The 23769-nt window shown below is 40.9% G+C and overlaps 1 protein-coding gene across 2 annotated transcripts in view; it reads left to right on the top strand.

The window, feature by feature from the left end:
* Positions 1-23769, top strand: part of Mast2 (microtubule associated serine/threonine kinase 2) — a 163446-nt gene that overhangs the window by 38152 nt on the left and 101525 nt on the right. The gene's annotated exons all lie outside the window — the stretch shown is intronic.

Below are 23769 nucleotides of genomic sequence, written 5' to 3'. Positions count from 1 at the left end.
TTCTGACTCTGTGATTGTGCCTTCAACGCTTGGAAGGATTTTCTGCTCCTCAATAAAGGAAACCTGTTGGCCCTGTTATGGGCAGACTTAGCACACTTGAAACCATCATAGGGCCTCATGACTGCTTCCTTTTGATAATCTCATAAGGACTTTAAGTCTTAGAACATGAGCCCCTTGAAATCTGCCTGGGCACATACCACATGTAAATTTTGGTGCTTTGCGAATCTTGGTATAAAGGTAAACAACCCTATTACCAGGGGTTCAAAGACAGTCTAGTTTTGTTAAAGGCTGTATTGTAGGAAAGTTTACAATAATATGTCTGTAGGGCTTTTTGTTGCCATGGTAGCAGCTGTGGTGGAGATGGTGGCCCACCCCTCTAAGCCTTCTGCCCCTCTGCCTCAAGACATAGTTATTTGCTGCCACACCCACCCTTCCCCCACCTCCGTCATAGTGGCCCAATGCACCTCTCCCCTCCCAAGAGCTGTGTCTAGCCCCTGAGCAGCCGCCCACTATAGCTTTAAGTGGCAAGCAGTCGGCCCCTTTTTCCTTCCTTGGCACTTCTCAGCCCCTGGTTTGTGCCCTGGGACAGTGGAGACAGGAGACAAAAATGACTCCTCAGTGGGAGCTGTCCTTAGGGACTTTTCCTGCCTGGCTTACTACTATGATGGGGCCCTACACCTTTCCTGCTTCAGAATGCCTACTGTGGCCATGGGAGCTGTCCATGGTAACAATAACTTTTCCTGCTTCAGCCTCCTGCCTTCACTGGAGCTGTCCACAAGGGCACTGCGTCTTCTTCAGTCTGTCAGCTAGTCAGTCATGCTGCAGGAAAAGGCTTCCCTGCTCTGGACTCTCTGTAAATTTTGTATCAGGGTGACTCATCTCCTTCCTTTTGGACACTGGGGCCATTTTTTCTGTTCTGAGGAGTTTTGGGAACCCACTTCTCCTTGTTCCCCTGTTGTCAGAGCAGAGGGACAGCCTTATCGATCTCATATCGTCTCACCACTTAGCTGCAGTTTTAAAGGTTTTCCCTTTACTCACTCCTTTCTAATGATGCCAACCTGTCCTGTTCCTTTATTGGGAAGGGATCTTTTAGCCAAAATGGGAGCCTCTACTATTTTCTTTGCTCACCACATCCGCTTAACTCCAGCCTCGCCAGCTGTTTCTCTCCATCTTTTCCAAACCATACAATGTGACACACTTTTCCTTTACCAGCTTCCCAGGAGGATTTCCAGGTATGGAACACCCAAAACTCTCCATAGCCAAGCACCATCTTCCTTTCATCATTCAATTACAAAGTACTTGTGCTCAATACCCACTCTTTCTCCAAAGCCTCAGGGCACTTATCTTTGACTTTTTAAGAAAATCTGTTCTACGCCCCACATCTTTCCCCTTTAGCACCCATACTTGCAATTAAAAAACCCAGTGGAACCTACCACTTTGGGATCTCCGGCTTATTAACTCTACAGTGGTTCGTTCCTCTTCGCCCTGTGGTACCAAACCCCTATGCCCTTCTCTCTACCATCCCCTCACAGACTGCTCATTTCTACGTCACAGCCTCAAGGATATCTTCTTCTCAGTTCCTCATTACCCACAGTCACATGTTATACTTGCTTTCATCTGGATCTACCCAGATAATCATCTATCTATCCAAATCACTTGGACTGTCCTATCCCAGGGGTTCTGGGCAGCCCACATTTATTTGGTCTGGCTCTGGCCTCTGACTTTTCCAAAATCCAAGTTTATTCAATGCGTACATGATCTTCTCCTTTGTAGTCTGACCTTACAAGTTAGTCAGACAGACACCTCCACCTTATTAAACTTTCTGTCCAGCTGGAGATAGATGGTCTCACCCACTAAGGTCCAATTGTCCACCTCTCAGGTTACTTATCTGGGACTATATATTACTTCCACTCACAAGGCCATTACCCTAGATAGAAAACATCTAATCTAGTCACTCACAGTCCCCACCACTAAGGACAAAATTCTGTCATTCTTAGGGATGCCTGGTCTCTAATGCTCTTGGATTCGGCCTTTATATGGGGTGGCCCATGGCTCCTCTCATGACCCACTCCTTTTGCCCATTACCAAGCCCTTTCCTAGGCTTCAGCAGGCCCTCTTCCAGGCCCCAGCCCTACATCTTCCAGATCCTTTTCCCCCTCTGTTACGGAGAAGGAAGGGTATATCCTAGGAGTCTGTGTCCCCACCCAGGACCTTCCTTTGCCCTTGTCGCATACCTTTCGGGGAAATTAGACCACACTATGCAAGGATGGGCACCTTGTCTGTGAGCTGGACTTCCTATATGTGAGTCACAGCAGTTAGCCTTTGGATTGCCTGTCGCTGTCTTACCTCCTCACCACCTTCCTTCCTTCCTTCCTTCCTTCCTTCCAGAGTTTCTCTGTGTAACAGCTCTGGCTGTCCTGGCCTTCTCACAGAGATACACCTGCCTCTGCTTCCCTTGTGCTGGGATTAAAGGCGTGCGCCACCACCACCCCTGAGTTCTTTCTCTTCAGGTAGCTTTAGTGAGGATACCACACTCACCTATCAGCTATGTCCACCTCTGAACATTTCAAATCTTCTTCCCCCCACCAATCCTGGAATTTCCCCCATCCCACTCCTGCATTGAAACCCTAGAAGAACTGCTTTCTCATTCCATACACGTACATGAACAATCACTGCCTCAGCCACCCACACACGGTACACAGATGGCAGCTCCTTCCTACTTGAAGGAGTATACAAAGCAGGTCATGCTATTGCTTCAGACACTATGGTGTTTGAAGCACAGGCCCGTCTAGCTTGAAGTAGAAACCAATAGCCAGACTGATAGCTCTTACTCGTGCCTTCCATCTAGCAAAGGGACAGTCCCTAAACCTTTAGACAGACTCCAAGTATGTTTTCCACATTCTCTTGTCACGTGCAGCTATTTGGAAGGAGTGTGGGCTACCAACAGCCAGAGGAGGATCCAAAACCAATTCAGAACAGATTATGGCCCTGATAGAGGCCTCTCATCTTCCCACAGCCACAGGAATTGTACACTGCCCATCACACGAAGAGAACAATTCTGTTTCCACCAGAGGAAACAATGGAACTGATGAGGCATCTAGAATTGTAGCTCTTAGAAGCTTGAATCTCTCTCACATGCCACAAGGCTCCAGATCTTTCACCCTATTAGCCAGGCTTGTCTCCCTTTATTAAAACTTATTTAGAGTCTACCTCTGAAGATTTATCCTTCCTTAAAACTATCACTGCTTCTTGTAAAAATGGCCAAACCTCTAATCCTACTTCTAGGCTTAGGGAGTCCGCCTTTCTCCACTCATCAAGCCAGGGGATCCCTCCCTGTGTCAGACTGGCAGCTCGACCTTACCCACATGCCCACAGAGGTTTCAAATACTTCTTGGTCCTGGTATACACATTCTCAGGATGGGTAGAAGCATTCCCCACCACTAATTAAAGATCACAGACAGTTTCTGATTTTTTTTTTCAGTGATTGTTCCCCATTTAGGAGTTCCAACCTCCCTTCAATCAGACAATGACCCTGGATTTACCTCTCAAATTTCTAGCCAAAGCCCTTAACATCCCATGTCCCTTATCACATCCAGTCTTCAGGCAAGGTTGAACAAACACCAATTGCTTTCTCAAAAACATTCATTAAACTTTCCCAAGAACTTCATACACATCGGGCAAAACTACCATTAGCTCTCCTGCAATTTGGAGCCCTCCCAAAGAAACTCCTCACCTCCCCTTTCGAACTCATGTATGCACAACCTATTCTGCCTCCTGGCCTCACACCTCAACCGTCACCTCTCTCTGACCCTTCTCAACTCATTATGCTACCTTCCCACTTTCCTTTAGAACTTTACCCACCACCATTTGTCTCAGCCTCATCCTGATCCTTTTCTCTCTTCAGTCAGTATTGGAGACTTAGTCTTCCTTTCTCCTCCTGGTCATAATCCTCCCTCCCGCAATGGAAGGGCCCTTTTAGGGTTGTTCTGACTACCTCAGCGGCTGCCAAGTTCAATGGTTTTCCTCACTGGATTCAACTTTCTCATATCAAGTCCTTTATACTATCATCTCAAAATATTTTTCCTTACGTTTCCACCCCAACATGACCTTGTTCTCTCTTGGAAGACACCAAGGTTGACCAGCCTGTCCCTAGGCTCGTACATCTGCTGAAAACCAGCCCTGACCCTATTGGGTCCTGTTATGCCTCTTTTCATGCCTCCTCTTGGTCACACCCATTGGTAGTGACTCTATGTATGGATATTTCAGGTTCAGAGAACCTATACTCAGCAGTTTAAGCAGACCACTCATGTGATGGGGTCTGGAGACTGCTCACTAACTGGTTGCCAAAAGGGGACAATTATCCCTTTAACCCCCAAATACATTTCTAGAGCACCTGTCCCCTATGCTTGCTTTCTCTATGATCAAACTAAACTTTACTGTCAACACTGGCCTGAGAGTTATGGAGGCTGTCCCTATTAGTCCTGTGGAGGCACAGTGCATACTTAGTAAGGCGATCTGCCTTAAGGGCTACATAGCTGTTGGGTTGGGGGCAGTAGGCTCCCCTCAGCTTGGGGAAGGTATCCTGTCACAGGTCTGGGGTGTGGTGGTGGTTGGTAGTGTTAGGTACGGAGAAATCCCTAAGTGTGTGTGTGTGTGTGTGTGTGTGTGTGTGTGTGTGTGTGTGTGTGTGTGTGTGTGTGTTTTGATGGCTGAGATGGCAGCAGTAGCCACCCACCTCAGGGTTTTGGAGACCTGAGGAGACAAAATGGCAGCTTCTGTTAGCTTCTCAGTGGGAAATGGCTATGGTTACCTTTCCTGCCTTAGCCTACTGTTAAGATGGGAGCTGACACTTTTCCTACCTCAGAATGCCTTCTGTTACCATGGGAGGTGTCCATTGTAACATGAACTTTCCTGCCTCAGGTTACTGCCTTTACTGGAGCTGGACAGCCTTTATCAGAGGCTGAAATTATGACACTTCCTGATCTTGGACTTTTTGCTCCATTAAGATTGAGCCAAACCTCTTTCTTATACACTATCTAATCTTAGAATCTTAGCTAATAAAGATATATAGGATAGGGGCTGGAGAGATTTTAATTGTAACTTTGATTGGAAAGGTATCATGGCAGTCTGAGAGCCAAGGAATATCACAAAGTGACACTGCACAACCAAACCTCACGAGAGATTTATTGGGAGGGAAAAACCCAGGAAGGTGGCTACCTGTTTGGGTGAGAAATAGCAGGGAACTGAGCAGACATAGTATTACATAGGGATTTTTCTGGGGAACAGAGTGCAGAGCCTTTCCAGTGTGGAGATTCCCAGGGAGAGGATTAGTAATATTTCAAGCCTTGAGCTTCTGGGAGCTCCAGGATTGGTGTGTTTTCCTGTTTTAGGGTTGGTGGATTTCTCTGATAAGCCCAGGTATTCGTGGATTTTTTGTTCAGTGATTGGTTGGATTTTTTTCCCCCGTAGGGCAGGGCCTGGCCATCTCCTGCTTCAGGGTTGGGAATGGCCATTACAGCCATTAGAAAATGACAGTTATGGCCATTAATGAAGTCTTAGCTGGGTCCTGGCTGGAGCTCCTCAGATGGAGGGTGGGTGAGGACTTATTTACTTTTCTGCCTTGAGGGTTTACAAAGGGAGTTCACAACAGAAAGGCTTTCTCTGATACTTAAATGGGAGTAAAAGCCAACAGATGATTCAGTGGTTCAGAGTACTGGCTGTTCACAGAGGACCTGGGTCCAGTTCCCAGCACCTACAAGGTGGCTCACAACTTTCTGTAACTGCAGTTCCAGGGTGTCCAACATGCTCTTCTGTGTGCACCAGGCAGAACATGGTGCACAGACATTATGCAAAATGGCGATACATAGAAGAGGAGATAAAATAAAAACACAATTTAAAACATATATACTGTATATATACTGTCCTTCCTGCTATTCCGGTTGAAAGGTGTCCTGGTACTTGGGAGCCCAGGAACAGCACAGCTTGGGATCCACAGCCCTGTGCCTCCTTCTCATTTCCAGCTTCCAGAAGGGAGTATCCCCCGCTGAGCTGAGGCGCTCAGGAGCCTCAGGCTCACTCCTCCTCCGTACAGTTCCCAGAGGAGGGTCATCTCCAGCTGAGCTGAGGAGCCCAAGAGCTGTAGCCCTGCTTCTCCTCTGGTGTCTTCTTTTTGCTTCTTCCAATGAGTGAGTCATACTAGGCAGTAAATCTCTTAGCAGTAAATCTCTTAAAAGAAATTTATTGGAGGGACGAATCCAGAAGAGTAAGGAGAAATCCACGTGTGGCTGCCTCTGCTCCCTGGAGAAGGCAGAGGGAACTAGGCAGACACAGCCTTTATATAGAACTTCTTAGGGGGGCAGAGATTTCTAAAGCAGTGATTTTCAGAGTGAGGATTGGTGGGATTTCAAGTCCTGAGTTTGAGGAGCTCAGGGATTGGTGTGTTTTTGTCCAGACTTTCAGACTTTTTACCTCTAATTAGCATACTCTCAGGTGGGTCTTGTTGAAGGGCTGGAGATGACCTTAGTGGCAGATGCAGAGATCTGGGGTAGGGACTAGGCTGCTGGAGCTTCCTTAGGAAGGAGTCTGGCCATTTTCCTGCCTTGAGGGTTTACAAAATTTGTAAAGTTTACAAAGGAAGTCTATGACAATAGGCCGAGGCAGGAAAGGCCACCATGGACATATCCCGCTGAGGAGGCATCACTCTTTTGACAGGAGATGTCATTTTCTCTGCTCCTGTCTCAACAGCCTGGGTTGGGGAAGAGGTTCTCTGACAACCTTGAGGCAGGAAGGAAGGGTTTGACAGCCCTGGCAGCACACTGCTTAAAGCCTTTGTGGTGCACTGCTCAAGGACTACACTGACAGTTCTTGTGGAGGAGGTATGGCGGGCTGCCACATGCTTGCTTTGACTGATCACTGTCACGCCTGCAACAACCATTTTGATCACTGCCACAGCAGGGGTGTTGGGAATATATAGGATTTGGTACTATCCATAGCCTTAGCTATCCACTGGAGGTCTTGGAACATAGAGTACGGGGGAGAATTATAGTATCGGATTTTACGTATCAGTTTGTCACTTGATGGACTTTTGGATTGCTTTCACTTTTTGGCTGGCTGTCATGAAATAGTACTGCAGTGAACATGTGGTTTTAGCACTTAGGAGTAGATACCTAGGAGTGAAATTGCTAGCTTGTCTGATAATTCTATGTTTAACTTTCTAAAGAATAACCCAGCTTAAAAAAAAAAAAAAAAGAATAACACAGCTATGGATTGTTATACCATTTACATTCCTACTAAAATGTTAAAATGTCAGTATTCCAATATATATTTGTAAGAATTTCTTTCTTTCTTTCTTTTTTTTGCTTAGGTTATTAGTGTCACGACTGCTTTGCTCAGTGGAAGGCCAGATCTGAAGCATAGGGAGACCCTATTTAATTTTTGTTTTTTTTTTTTTTTCAAGACATGGTTTCTCTGTGTAGCTTTAGGGCAGGCTGGCCTCGAACTCACAGAGATCCTCCTGCCTCTGCCTCTCCTGGTGCTGGGATTACAGATGTGTTCCACTATGCTTGGCTGTTTTGCTTTGTTTTTTTTTTTTTTTTGAGTGTTAATGTCTGTCTCATGAGTGCGCATATGTGGATTCATGTGTGGGGGTGCATGTGGTAAAGTCTGTAACTGGGCTGTTTGACCACTCTCCTGGGCTCCTGTATCCACCACCCTTCTCCACTCCCAATTTTTTCCAACCCCCCCAACACTAGGTAGATGAGTAAGAAGGTTAGAGGGCAAAGGAGGTGTATTCCCCTCTAGATAAATTCCTGCTAATTAAGGGCATTGAGTTTTATGGGGCAAGTGTAATCTTCATCATCAGGAAACCAGCAATCCAGCAATAGCAAAAGCATCAGCAGGGACCACCAGCCAAGGCAGTAGCAGCTACACAGGCCTTTTCCATTGCTTACATATGCCTTCCAGGAGTCCCCAGAATTCCAAATGTAAACTATCTGTAGCTGGCAAAAATCACGCCTCTCCTTGAGCATGAGACAATTAGTTAACAGCGCTGGACAATCTGAAGTAGCCACATACCCTACACCTGTGATTAAAAACAAAAACATATTCATATAACACAACTGGGTTTTGGGGTGTGTGGTTTAAGACAGTTTCTCTGTGTAATCTTGAATATCCTGGACTCTCTTTGTAGACAAGGCTGGCCTGTAACTGGGTTTTTAAAGAAATCAAAATTTGTACCTAAATGACTTTCTTATCATAACTTGCATTTACCACTTTTAAAACACCTTAGACCCTAAAACACTTTCTTAGATCCTTCACAACTCAAGTTTTTATGTCTTATAAACTGACACTTCTTTTGTGAGTTTTCTTTTTGTATCTGATAACAAGGAAAACTGTAAGACCATAATTGTCTAATCTTCAACCCCATCAGAGATGGAGAAAGATACATTTTATCTGAGTGAACAGAAGTCCAGGACAAGCAGCTTCCATAACTATAGAAATGACAGAGACTGTTGCCTATCTGAACAATCACTCAAGGTTTCTCTGTATCAGTGAAGGAGTCAATCTTTGGCTGACAGGCCCAGAGTATCTGGCAGATTTCTGTGAAGCAGGAAATTTGAAGGACTGGCCTACCTTGTCTCAGCAGCATGTCTGGGCAGCATGCTGTCAGTAGTCCAGGCAAGAACAGTTTTTGGCCTGGTGGCTAGCTTTGCCACATTTGAAGCAAACTCCATGTGGAGTTTCTTCAGTGCCCATTGTCATCTTTGAAGTAGATTGGGGTGCTTCCAGGAGCTGATGTGTCTCTCTTGTCAATCATCATCATCATCACCGTCATCATCATTATTATTAATTATTATATCTTAAATGCCATATTCTATAGATCTTTGAAATGTTTGAGGATCACCTATTTACCTCAGTATATCTAAGTAGACAAACATTGCTTGTTTGTAGCTATTTACTTCTGCTTAACTTCAAAAACGTACACAGGAGACTAAATAAAGCTTATTTCTGTAATTAACTAAACTAGTACCTAACAAGCCTACTAGTTTGATTATATATTACATTTAAAAAGAAGTTGCATATGTACAATACCTTAAACAAAAGTATGGTATATTATAGCAAATATAACCTTAAATTTCCATCAGTATACAATAATCTATACCAATATAAAATGTTTGAGACTTCCTTCCTTCCTTCCTTCCTTCCTTCCTTTCTTTCTTTCTTTCTTTCTTTCTTTCTTTCTTTCTTTCTTTCTGTTTTTGTGTTTGGTTTTTCGAGACAGGGTTTCTCTGTGTAGCCTTGGCTGTCCTGGACTCACTTTGTAGACCAGGCTGGCCTCAAACTCACAGCGATCCTCCTGTTTCTGCTTCCCAAGTGCTGGGATTAAAGGCGTGTGCCACCACCACCCGGTGACTTGTTGCTTTCTTAATCTAAAAGGAGGTGAAAAGGCATCTGTGAATATTATAAGTCTGTTTGGATTGCATAACCAAACTGTAATTTAAATCTCCATCCATGCCATGTGAAAGGATGGCATGTAATAATACATCATGAGAAGCAGGTAACGAAAAAGATGTATTAGCTGTGTAGAGAGATTCATGCCTCAGCTAGTCTCCTGAGCTGTTCCCGTGTGAGGGAACTAGCGGTTGTGTCTTCTGTTTTGTTGTACTTCTGGGTCTCTTCTTTCACATCTGGAGCAAAGATTTTCAGGAAATCTTTCCTGATCAAATCTAATCTTTATAAGTTTTTATGGTATCCATATCTTTTCATTCTCTCTAGAAATGAAAGCAAAACAGTGTCCTCAATTGAAAACTATTTCTGGCTTCCACTCTGATATTAGCACAACCTTATTGTATATAGGCTGATTTTATGCTACAGCCTTTTGTATAACCCAGTGTCCCTTAGCTGCTGTTGTTCCTTTTTCATTAACATTAAGAAAATTTAAAGTTAACAAAGCACTATTTAGTCTGTCCTTGGTGGTTTTCACTCTCTCTTTTTGTTTTATAAGCATTTCTTTTAAAGTTCAGTTAGATCTTTCTACAACTGCTCATTTTGTAGGATTGTCTGGTATACCTTTATTGTTCTTTGTTTATCAGAATATGCAAAGAATTGTTTCATCTTACTGTAGACATATGTAGTGGCATTATCAGTCTTAATTTGTGCAAATATCATCATAATTGCCATTATTTCCAATAATTGTGTAATTACATAATCTGGTTTTTCAGAATTAAAAGCAGTTGCCAATTGAAACATCAAACGTATCAATGGTATGGTATATAAACTTTAGTTTTTCAAATTCTGCAAAATGAAATAATCCACCTGCCAGATTTCCTTTTTTCTTTTCTTTTTTTCTTTTTGGTAGCCATTGGGTTACTTCAGGGGGCAATGAAGTTTGGTTATACAGGATCAAGTAGCTACTTTTTCTTACAATTTCCGTGGCTTGTTGCCAAGTGATAGAAAAGAAAATACCATTACTGTTAACATGGTATTTTTCATGAAATTTTAAATCTTCTATCACATTTTCTAATACTAATTGATCAATTTCCTCATTTTCTTGGGCCAATAGACCTGGCAAACCTCTATGAGACTAAATATGAGTTATTTCTGATTGCCTGTGCAGTTGCATAAATAACAAAGTTAATTCTGAATTATTAGGAATAAATGTAGCGTTTTTTTGTTTTTGTTTTTAAAGATTTATTTATTATGTATACAGTGTTCTGCCTGCGTGCATACCTGAGGTCAGAAGAGGGCACCAGATCACCTTATAGATGGTTGTGTGCCACCACATCATTGCTGGGAATTGAACTCAGAAGAGCAGCCCGTATTCTTCTGAGTGCTGGGATTAAAGGCGTGTATCATTCCAGGACCTAAGCTTTTCTTTACCTGGAGCTTGCTGTGTACCTGGCGGCCTTTGAACTCAGAGATCTGCTTGCCTCTGTCCCATGGGATTAAAGACTTGTCTATATTCCAGCCCCATCTCATAGACCTAGGTCTTCAAATATGACCCCTAAGAAGATCAGAAGCATTGGATCCCAGCTATTTGACGTGGGTGCTGGGAACTGGGCTTTTGTTCTCTGGAAGAGCAAGAAATGTTTATTAATCATTGAGCCATTTCTCTCTCTTTTTAAATAAACGATTTATCTTTATTTTATGTACATTGATGTTTTGCCTGCATTGTATGTATATGTGAGGGTTTCAGATCCCTTGGAACTGAAGTTACAATTGTGATCTGCCATGTGGATATTGGGAATTCTGGGAGAGCAGCCAGTGCTCTTAACTGCTGAGCCATCTCTTGTACCCATGAGCCATCTCTTCAGTTCTTGTTTTGATTTTCATAACAACAACCTTTAAAGAATAGAAGTTCTTAATTTTCTTTCTTTAAAAATTGTTTTTCAATAGCTGGAGAAGTGGCTCAGAGATTAAGAACACTGGCTGTTCTTCCAGAAGTCCTGAGTTCAATTCCCAGCAACCACACGGTGGATCTGGTGTGCAGGCACACATGTAGGCAGAACACTTTATAAATAATAAATAAATAAATAAATCTTTATTAAAATTGCGTAGCCAGGCACTGTGGCTCATGCCTGTAATCCCAGCACTGGGGTTGGGTGGGGGACAGAGGCAGGCAGATCGGTGTGAGTTTGAGGCCAGCCTGGTCTACAAAGTCCAGGAGTCCAGGATAACTAAGGCTATACAGAGAAAACCTGTCTTGAAAACAAATTCCCCTTTATTATTATTGTTGCTACTGTTATTTTATGTGTATGAGTGTCTTACCTGAATGTATACATGCATACCACGAGTGTGTCCATGAAGGGTAAGGGATGGTGTCAGATCTTCTGGGACTGGATGTACAGATAGTTGTGAACTGCTGTGCCTATGCTGGGAATTACCTGGTCCACTGACAGAGCAGCCAGTTCTCTTAACTGTTAAGCCATCTATTTAGCCCTTTAAAACCTCCACAATTTTCAAATCAAATATATAACTTTTAAAAATTTCTGGTTTTTGCTTTTGATATGTCAAAGATGTCCTTGCCTAATCTAAATTCTATCTGTAACTCCAGCCAAGGCACCTGACACCCTCTTCTTGGCCTCTTTGAGTAATCAGGCATACATGTGGCTACACAGATACATGTATGTAAAACACTCATACACATTAAATAAATAGATATTTCTTACTCTAAATCATAAAATCATAGGGAGCTTAATGAAAATTGCATTTTACACGTAAGCACTTTTCTGTTTGTTTAGATCTTTGACTTTTTATTTTGAGACAGAGTTTCTACGTAATCTTGGCTCTCCTGGAGCTTGCTCTGTATACCTTCAGCTCACAGAGATCTTCCTGCCTCTGCTTCCTGAGTGCTGGGATTAACATACCCAGCAGATAATTGATTTTAAAGAGGGGGGGGGTGAGAGAGAGACAGACACACACACACACACACACACACACACACACACACACACACACACACACACAGAGACAGAAATTTTGCTTGCATGCATGTCTATCATTTGTGTGCCTGGTATCTGCTGATGCCAAAGAGGGCATTGGGCCACCTGTACCAGGAGTTTTTGGACCTGCAGTATGGGTGCTGAAAATCAAACTCAGCTGAGCCATCTCTCCAGTCCCACAATGATTATTTTTTCTCTTCTGAGGCTGGGTGTCTTGAGGGAGATAGTTAGATTATGGAGGACCTGTTATACAGAAAAGTTCTAACAAATGCTTGTTGAACAAATATTTAAATGACTCAATGGCTCTTCTTGTATGATGCCTTGAGAAAACATTTTCTGACAAGAGGTACTGTAACTCAAGATGGATAAATAAGTGAGAGTCTGTTTGTGCTTGCATGTGCAGTTGCATAAACACTTTATTTATTTAAAAGATTTATTTATTATGTATATAAGCACTCTATCTGCATGCCGGAAGAGGGCGTCAGATCCCAGTATAGACAGTTGTGAGCCACCATGTGAGTACTGGGAATTGAACTCAGGACCTTTGCAAGAGCAGCCAGTGCTCTTAACCGCTGGGCCATCTCACCATCCCCTACTTACTTATTTTTTGCAAGTAATTTGTGGGCTTTGTTGTTTTGTTGCTTTTCTTTCTCTGCATTTATGCTTGATTGAACAATGAATTCTTGCCCCATTGCATGTGACTTAGTTAATTTTGCTATGGATGTATAAAATACATCTCATTGTGTAGCTGAGAGTAGTTTTGAATTTTTGGTCTTTTTGTCTCCGCCTGAGTTTTGTAGGATTCTAAATATGTACCACTACACCCAGTTTTCCTCATTATTCTAAAACATGGTACTTCCCAGACCTGCCAGCACCTCTCTAGATTCTTCTACCTTCTTCCTGGTCTTTAATTTTCACTTCCCTCTAAGTATAGACTTCATAGCTGATTAACTCTTATTCTTTACATATTGTGATAAATCTTTACCCTCATATTTTAGTTAGTGTACTTTATAAATTTTTTTCTGGCAACATTTTTATCTCTGTGTTACCAAGTTCTGTGAAATGCATACAGAGGAGTTTTTATAATTTTTCAAGATTAAAATATAATTACATCATTTACCCCTTCCCTTCTTCCCTCCAGGTCTTCCCATGTTCCCACCTTACTATCTCAAATTTATGGCCCCTATTTTTTTGTTTAACTGCCCCCCTCCCCATATACCTAAATAGATGTAATTTGCCTAGTCTGTATAATGTTACTTGTCATACGATTTCAGGGCTGACCCTTGGTATTGGATAGGTCTTTTGGAACCTCTCCCCTGGGGGAGATTATTTCTCCTGTGCCCACTCTTAGCATTCCTTAGCTGCCTGTAGTTCTTGGTCTATGGATGGGAACTAGTGAGGTCTCTCCTTTACATGTTAGCATGTCTATTCGTGTCATCTTGTTTAGGCAGCATTGTTGGTAGACTTCATGAACTTAGCATCTCTGACATTTGTAGAGGTTTCTCAGTGTCTCTTACAGCCTCTGACCTGCGCTTTAGCAGTGGTCCCTGGTCCTTAGATGTAGGAGTTACACTGTGGATGGATTAGTTGAAGCTGGACACCACACAGTCACTTGTTCTCTGCGTTTTGATCAGCTGTGGGTTCTTTTTGGTTTTGTTTTTGTACTGGGTTCCATCTGCTGTAAGGATGTTGTGATGAGGGATGTGTTCTATAAAATCTTCATAAGTGTTAATGTCAGTGTTTTTTCACTAGTAATCATTGTCATTTTTCCCCTCTTTCAAGTAACACCTGGTCTTTCCTATGTAGCTCTGACTGGCCTTGAACACTTCCTCTTCCTTTCTCTACCTAAGTTTTAGACAGGTGCATCAAACCTGAATCTTAATTATATTTTTGTTTCCCAGTCTTCTTAGTTCTCTAATATTTTTGCTATCTAATAATTTTATTATTTCATAGGATAAATTGTGGTTTGTAAGCTTTGGCTTCTTTACCTGTGAGGTTGAGCTTATACTTGTTTAAACATCCCTTTCGTCTCTTCCATTCATGGTCTGCATCCCATCTCTTCTACTCAACATTAATTTTTTTGGCTGTGAAGGTGGGGAAGAGTTCACTTGGAAAGGCTAGAGAGATGACTTAGTACTGTCTCCCTTTCCAGAATCACAGCTGTCTGTAACTCCAGATTTAGGGCATCAAACACTGTCTTCCAGCCTCTTTTACCACTAAGCATGCAGCTGGGGCACATACATACATAGAGGCAAAATACCCATATATAAAAAATGATAAATTAGTAAAATTTAAAAACTCAGTTGAAGCTGTCTAGATATTTTTATTTACTCTCTTAATTTTCTCATTTTGTACTCATTATGTAGCTCACTGTTTCTGGACTTTGGTTCCTACCACTGACCCAGCCCTTAAATCACTATTATAAAGATACCAGTAGCTTCCAAAAGTATTAATTCAAAGCATCTTCTTTGGCAGTGGGCCCCTCTGCAGCTTCTCTAACTGTTCACTATGCTTATTTTCTATACTATTCAGTCTTGGGTTTCTTTCTACTTCTTTGATAACTCATGTTCAGTTTCCTGTGGTTTAATCAGTAATTACAAATGCTATTTTAATACTATATATTTATTAGGAGGCTGCAGAGTTTAAAAAAATAAACTTTAACAAAATGTTAGGCTGTAAAGACTCCTGTTGTTCTTACGAAATGTCAGTCATTTGATTTTACCAATAAAGACTCAGGAGCCAGTTGCTGGAGTAAAAGCCTGCTGGCTCAGAGAGGCAGAGAGGGCACCCAGCTGACCTTCCTCCTCAGTGAACATCCCCAAAAGATTTCCATGCCATCTCCAAGGCACCTCAAACTCAGTGTTCGTCCCTTCTACTTCCTGTGCGTCTCTGTCCTGACTCCTTCTTACTCTCTATGGTTTGTTTTTTTTTTCAATGTTCACTCCATGTCCACTCGTTGCTAGCTCTGCCTCTTGAGCTATGGTTGATTTTGTTTAATTCAAGCAGAAAACTCTGGGATTAAAGGTGTGTGCTAGGGCTGAGCCACACCACAACTAAAACCAGGCTTCTCCAGTAAGCAACACAATCTCATTGTTCACAGTGTGATCAAACATCTAGTAACAGAGTCCAGGTTGTAAGAGGAAGTTTTCTTCAGCGTGTACACTCTATGCTGTTAGATACTCAGAAAGTTTAAGAGGCATCTGTAAGATGGTTCAGTAAGTGGAGGTCCTTACTGCTGCGCCTAACAATGATCTGAGCTTAAGGTCCAGAGTCTACATGGTAGAAGGAGATAACCTCTTCAGGCAGTCACATACACACCCCCTCTCACACACAACATAAATGTTAAAAAAAAAAAATTAGGAGCTGGAGAGATGGTTCATGGGTTAAAAGTGCTCAACTGCTCTTGCTGAAGACCTTGGTTTAGTTCCCAGCAGCCATGTGGCAGCTCACAAACAACTCTTACTCTAATTACAGGGTATTTGGCAACTCTGGCCCCTGTGAGCACCTGCACAAACATGGTGCACATAAACTCAATAGGCACACACATACATGAATAAAAGATAAATCTCAAAAAAGAACTTTCTTTTTTAAAAAAAGGTATTTATAATTTCAATGACCCTTTCTAACAACCTTATAGGATAAGCAGCTGAATTCCTGTTTAGTCAAAATGTATTTGAGGGGGATTATGTTCAGAAACAATGTTCTTTCTGATTGAAAAACTAAGTTCTAGTAAGGGATAGAGTTAAACTCCTTTGTGTTGTGGGGCTTTGCGTACCAAGGGAAGGAGCTGTTACTTAGCATGCTTAGGTAGATAGATGGTGTTTAGACAGTAAGTTGCTTTTATTTTTCAAATAAAAACCATAACAGGTTCTTACTGTGTAGTCCTGGTTTGCTTGTAACTGTAGACTGTGCTATCTTCAAACTCAGAGGGTTCTACCTACCTCAGTCCACTGAGAGCTGGGACTAAAGGCGTGTGCCGCCATGCCCAATTAAAAGATTTTACATCCTTAAATATGAAGTTCTTTTATAAGCAAGCACTGGTATTTCTATAATATTAAGCATTCAGTAATCAGATGACAGTTTCCTTGGAGTCTTTTTGCAGCTTCCCCCATGTAATGAACTAACTCCTCTTACCCCCTGTAACACTTTGTTTTACTTGTGTTAGTTCATTACTTACTTCTCTTCGGCTTCCACTGTGTATTTGAGCTTTTCTAGAGTATACTCAAAAGCTTGTTAGTAATTGGTGTTATAGTCTTTTCCATCCCTATTTTAGGAATTAGCATTATATAAATGATTTTTTAGTAAATGAGTAGGTGTTTTGAATCTTTGATTTGAACGGCTTATCAGAATGTACTTCAAAAATATTTCTATAGAGCTGGAGAGATGGCTCAGAAGGTAAGAACACTTACTGTCTGTTCTTCCAAAGGTCCTGAGTTCAGTTCCCAGTAACCATATAGTAGCTTAAAAACATGTATAATGAGATCTGGTGCCCTCTTCTGGCATGCAGGCACATGTGTGGGCAGAATACTGTTTAAATAAATCTTTAAAACAATTTCTGTAAATTGGATTTGAATGAATTAGATATTATTCCTCCTTGATTTCTGCTCATATATGTATGTTTTGGTTAGCAAAGTTATTTTTGATAGATTCTGTGGTTTTCAAAGTCAGTGACTTTGTAGATAGTAATATACCATGTTGCATACCTTATACCAACCAGCTGTCTGCTCAGGTCTTGTTTGTTTTCCGCATAGACATAGTCTAGTTGTTTAAAAAGCAGCAGATGGACGAAGGGGATTAGAGTTATTAGCTTTCCCAATGAATGGCTACACTAGTTGTGTTAAAGGACTTAAATTTTTTTCATGAATGAAAAAGATACGCGTTTTGCTTTCTGTGCTATTTTCAGCAGTGAGGATAACTCTTGTTCCTGTAGTCAGCTGTAAGAGAACCAGAGAAAGATCTTTAAAATAGAGCTTCCGTGTAAGCCCCAGACTTGGTTGCAGCTGGCATAGCTATAGGAGAGGCAGCCTCTTCTACTTGCGGGATACATACTGAATCTGCCCTACAGCTATTGCCATGTTTACTCCTTAGGGAATGTGAAAGGTTGATTTAGGTGTTCTGTACATACTTTTTTCTGTCAGTATAGGAAATTTGGGTAATGGAATCCTTTTGGGCTTAATAACTTAGCAGTATATCCTATAGTTTAAAAAACAATGGTTGTAAATTAAAAGGTAATCTATTAATCATCTTGATAATGTAATCCTACTTTCATGAATTTCCATATGACTTATTAGAAGAATTACTAATTTGCTTCAGTTTTTCACTTTCTTAGGATTTTTGCCATTTTTACAATGTTAGAAAATCTAAACACTTATGAATATTTAAGTGACAGACTCCTATTATAAGAGCTAACCTTTTTGCTCTTGAAATCTAAAAAGATGTGTTTTGATCCATGAATTAAGGAATTGACATTTGGCTACTTTGAGTATGGCAGGCAGTGACCAAAGAAATAATTCTGAGTTTATTATAGCTTGGTGAAGCTAAGCTTTTGCTTGCTGTGTCCTTTTAGACATCTGGTGGAATAGGGAGTGTTTTCTGTGGCAGCACTGTCAGCGATGAATAGATGAATGAATTCATCCATGCTCAGAACTCATAACACGTGTACTTTCTTCTCCCAAGGACATAAAAGAGCCGTGAGACCAACCTTAGCAGTGGCCCAGGCTTCTGGGTAGGGGGTGGGGGAAGAGGCTTTGGGATTGTCCAAGAAGGGAAGATCTGCGTATCTAGCGGTAAAGAAACAAAAGAGCCTGTGACAGTATCGAAAGAATCTGACATTTGCTTTGTCTATACAAAGGATGAAAGGAATTTTGCCGATTTAACCAAAACAATAACTGGTTTTGTATCATTTTGAGCCTGAAAACAGGCAACAGAATAATATGGTTTTTTTTTTTGTTGTTTTTATATTTCTGAAGAATTTTTACTGTAAGGAATGGATGTAGAGCAGTTTTGTTTTTGGAAAGGAAAACGGGGTACTGAATTTATGGCTTAGTAGCTATAGGTGGAGATTCTTGTTTGCCAAACCTTTTTATTAATAAGCAGTGAAGTCTAGATAAAAAAGATTGGAATTGTTTTTCCTGGGACCTTTGTTCTTTTCTTGGTATTTAAGATAATTTCAGACAAAGGAGCGCATGTTTGGAAAAGAAAGCAAATATCAAGTATTTTCTCGGTTTCTGCTTTGATTCTAGTGAGAGCTTTCTGTATTTTTTAGCATTAGGCATAATTGTGTCCTGACGCTGGCTGGGTTAGCAGTGTGCTGGATTACTAGTCACAGCCTGCTGTTCTGAACGGACTGTTTACCTCTTTATTCAGCAGCAAGTAGGTGCTAGTAGTTGGTGTCTGGGGAGTGGCCTTTTTTGGGGGGGCGGGTGTCTGATATTTGCTATGGATGATTCCAGTATTCTGAGAAGGAGAGGGTTACAGGTGAGTAAAAGAAAGCCTCCTTTTTAATACTGTTAGTGCCTTTTGAAGATGTTTCAGATTGTTGCAATTTTATTCAGTGAATGGGGGAAGGGAGTATCACTAAGTACTTTATTCTTTTATATATACTTATGACTAGAAAATTTTTGTTAAGATCTTGCTACTTTGTTTTCTTTTTGTTTTGTTTTGTCTTGAAATGGGGTCTGGCTATGTTGCTCATGTTGATCTCCAACTCTTGGGCTCAAGAGATCCTCCTTTTTCAAGCTTCCCGAATAGCTGGCACTACAGGGAGTGTTACCACACCTTGCTTAGCTATTACTACTTTTGATAGAAAAATGCTACTTGGGTTAAATGAGTGGATCAATTAAGTCAAACCTATGTAGGATACAGATCTAATTTTTGGACATTAGATATGCAAATATTCTGTTTCTGACCATCATGTTTATCCCTACCTCATAATGATGTCATATGTGTGTGCATGTGTGTGACATTTGATTTTGTGTAAAATATTAAGAACTTTTCTAAATCTTTGCTTTGCCTATATGCCATCCATTTATATCTTCCTGCTTCTATGTCTTTCTTTCTAGCCATCTGCCCATCTATCCTTCCATCTTTTTCACTTTTTAGATGTTTAGTATATGAAGAGGCACATAAGGTATTTAAGAATGAGAGGAAATACAGAGACTGACAGGCAACCTAAACCGAATTTTAATCAATACATTTAACATTAAAATAACTTGTCAAATTCTTTCAAATTTGGTCATGTTTATTATGGGCTGTAAATCAGATCTTCTTGCCCTATTCTTATTTGTAAAGAACAAGCTTAGCACTGAATGTTTTTGAGAACTGACACAATGAAGGTTCCAGTATAAATTCTAGCTAATCAACCAACTTAGGATGGTCTATCTATGTGAAACATAACAGTTTCTCTTGTTTTTGTTTGGCTTATTTGACAGTTGTAAAACTATCCCCAACCCTCCCCAAAAGCATCTTGACTCCTCTTAAGTATTATTATTTTATTTCATAAGTATGTTCAGAATGAATATGTGTAGGATAGGATTAGTAAACTTAAAGCTTAAGGTGGAACAAATGCTACTTGTAGTTATGATTATACTTTTTATTTATTTTTTCTGTGTGTGTGTGTGTGTGTGTGTGTGTGAGAGAGAGAGAGAGAGAGAGAGAGAGAGAGAGAGAGAGACAGACAGACAGACACACACACACACACACACAGTAGTGGAGGCAGACATCAGAGGTCCCTTGGAACTAGAATTATAGGCATTTGTGAGCCACTAGATGGTGCCAGGATCCAAACTCCAGTCCTCTTAATGGAGCAGTAAGTGCTTTTAACCACTGAGTCATCTCTTAACCTCATGCTTGTTTGTGCCTCACTAATATTTTCATATTGCAAACACTCAAAAACCAAGAGGAGCACCTCCTGAGTTCTTCAGTGACGACGATCCAGCATGGCTTGAAGTTGAAGTCATCACAAAACCTAGCAGGTTATATTGTGTCCTTCTGGTACAGTGGGTTCAGTGACTTGTCAGAAATTCTAAAATATATTTAAGAAGTATTCAGGGCCTCTTATAAGTATAGCTGCTAATTAAAAATGACTGGTTCTAGAAGCATGTTTAATTGTATTTTCTAATATAAATGCATTTCTCTTTAGTTGCTGGGATTCAAAAATGGAATCTTATTCCTCTGGTGATAAATTTTAGGTTTTTGTTGTTGTTGTTGTTGTTTGTTTTGTTTTGCCTACTTTGTGTTAAATCAAACATCTTTTTTTTTTTTTTCCTCTACTGACTAAGGCATTTTCAGGATCTGTTGCTTTGTTTATTGATGCCCTCTCTTTTGAATCTATTTTTGTCTAGTAAGAGTACCAAACTGTCAGCTTACATAGCTGGAGGGTGGTTTTGTTTTGTCTTAAATAGCTGTATTATTTTTTTAAACCTTAAGGTTTATTTTCTAGAAGACAGCACTGGCAGGTTCTGAAATAGAAGCAAATATTTGATATTAAGATTGTTTAGTTGTACAAAGAAATAAAACTTTCAAGGCAAGTGTTAGGTTTATGTCCCTAAGCATATAAAAATTGACTTAACTTTCTTTCTTTCTTTCTTTCTTTCTTTCTTTCTTTCTTTCTTTCTTTCTTTCTTTCTCTTTTTTGAGACAGGGTTTCTCTGTATAGCCTTGGCTTAGACTCACTTTGTAGACCAGGCTGGCCTCGAACTCACAGAGATTGCCTGCCTCTGCCTCCTGAGTGCTGGGATTAAAGGCGCACGCCACCGCACCTCCCATAATGCAACCAATGTTGGTACACACTGGTTTTTGTTTTTGTTTTGTTTTTCAAGACAGGGTTTCTATGTGTAGCCTTGGCTGTCCTTGACTTACTTTGTAGACCAGGCTGGTCTTGAACTCACAGAGATCCGCCTGCCTCTGCCTCTGAAGTGCTGAGATTAAAGGCGTGCCTCACCATGCCCGGCTCTAAAGTAATTGTGTGCCTAGCTAAGCAAATACTCATGCTATTTTGTAAAATAAGTTAGACTACCTAAAAGTTTTCCAGAAAAATCAGCCAAGATACAAGCTGCTTTCATCTTACCAACTTCTTTTACCAAGTTTCTTGGAAGAAGCAACATAGTAAATATTTAGCCAAGAGAAGGGGCCATGTCTAATTAGTTTGCCATTCTATAGCCAATGATGAGAACTGGCCAAGTACAAAGCTACATTTGCGGAATGCATGAATAAGCACAGCATTGGCTATCTCTTTTTACCATTGTTACTAATTTTTGTTTGTTTGTTTTTGTTTTTCGAGACAGGCTTTCTCTGTGTAGCCTTGGCTATTCTGACTCAGTGTGTGGACCAGGCTGGCCTCGAACTCACAGAGATCCACCTGCCTCTGCCTCCCAAGTGCTGGGATTAAAGGCGTGCACCACCACTGCCTGGCGTTAACTAAAAGTTTAAAAAAGTTCTAAATGGTTGGATGGTGGTGGCACACTCCTTTAATCCCAGCACTTGGGAGGCAGAGGATGCAGAGGCAGGCGGATCTTAGTTTGAGGCTAGCTCCTCTCCTCTACAGAGTGAGTTCCACGACAGCCAGGGCTGCATAGAAAAACTTGTTTCAGGGTGGTGTTGGTGGTTTTAGACAAGATAATAAGTGAAAAACAAAGCAATGCATAAATACTGATTAAAAAGAAAAAAGATACTAATAGATACTATTGAGGTAACTACTGGAAATGTCAAAGGAGTTAACTAAAAGTTATTAAAATAAAAAGTTTAGGTCTTGATCAGGTACATAGTTCAGCTGGCAGAGTACCTTCTAGGCATTCATGTGGCCTTGGGTTGGATCCCCAGTACATATAAACTAGGCGTGCCTCTGGTGCCTGTGACCAGGAGATGTTGGATGTCCACGGTGTCTTAGCTGTATAGTGAGTTTGTGAGATCAGTCTGGGAAACATGAGATCATTTTTTCAGAAGGAAGATGGGGGAGTTTAGGATGGGAGTGGTGTAATTCCTGCACCGAGGAGGCAGAGGCAGGAATTTCAGAAGTTTATGGCCAGCCCCAGCTATGTAATGAATTTGAGACAGGCCTGAACTACATGAGACTGGTGTCAAACAGTTGATGGAAATTGCTAGACATAAGATCAAAAAATAATATTCTAATATACTAGCAGTAGCCCATTAGAAAATATATAGAAAAAAATGTCACCACTGTTAACAACAGAATTTCCCAAATAGAAAAGATAAACTTTACCAAGAAACATGTCTATTAAAAGAAAACTATGAAATGTTTTGAGAGACATAGAAGGAAAGAAGTGTTATATAGAATGAATGGTGTAGAGAGCAGTGTTGTAAAAACACTAATTTGTAGAGTTGATGAGAAAGACCTAGTGGTGTGGCGTCAGGTACTCCTTTGATCCTTGCACTAGGTGTTTCCCTGAGTTGGAGGTTAGTCAGGGCTGTATAAGTGATAACTCTGTTTCAAAACAAGCAAATGAAACAACTAAGTAACTAAATGGCCCCATACTTTTTGGGAGAAAATTGCAATAACTCTAAAGAAGACTTTTAAAAAGCAAACAAAAGCCAGACAGAGCAGTGTACACCTTTAACCCAAGCACTTTGGAGGCTAAGACAGGCACATCTCTGAGTTTGAGGCCAGCCCTGTTGAAACAGTTAGTTCCAGGACAGTCACAACTACATAGTAACACCCTGTATCAACAAAACCTAATTAAAACCAGAGAAACAACAACTACACTCCCCCAACCCCAAAATTAAGTCTAGAGGCTAGAGAGAAGGCTCATCAACTAACAGTGTGTACTGCTCTTGTGGAAGACCTGAGTTCAGTTTCTATAACACCCTTATAAAGTGGCTCGTTATTGTTTTTAACTTTAGCTGTAGGGGGATCTGATGCCTTTGGCCTCTTTGGGCATCTGCACTCATGCTTACACACCCATACCCATACACACATAGTTAACAATCATGGTGGTGGTGGTAAATTTTTAAGAACTAAAGAACAACAATAACAACAAAGCCCATCAATTATGAGCAAAGGCAGCCTTTGCCAGATCAGCTGCTTTGAAAGTAAAAGAACTAAACCACTATAATTTTGGTACAAAATAGTGATAATAAATACTGAGTAGAAACACACTGGTTTATTTAATCACTTAATATGAAAGAAGGCACAAGATGGGAGAATAATAGCTTGGCATTATTGTTCTGTGTTGACCTTATTCTCAGGCTGGAAAAAGAAGAGGATAAAAAAGTCATACACTGCACATCCGTACTTCTTACTGGTAAAAGATGCCTGGAGATTGTATACCAGCATCTTTTCTAGAGGTATTAGGATTGACTGTTTTGCATGAAA

The sequence above is a fragment of the Acomys russatus genome, chromosome 29 (assembly GCF_903995435.1).
Source record: "Acomys russatus chromosome 29, mAcoRus1.1, whole genome shotgun sequence".
Classification (NCBI taxonomy): domain Eukaryota; kingdom Metazoa; phylum Chordata; class Mammalia; order Rodentia; family Muridae; genus Acomys; species Acomys russatus.
Note: the sequence above shows the minus strand (reverse complement) of the source record. Positions and strands in the feature narration are given on the sequence as shown.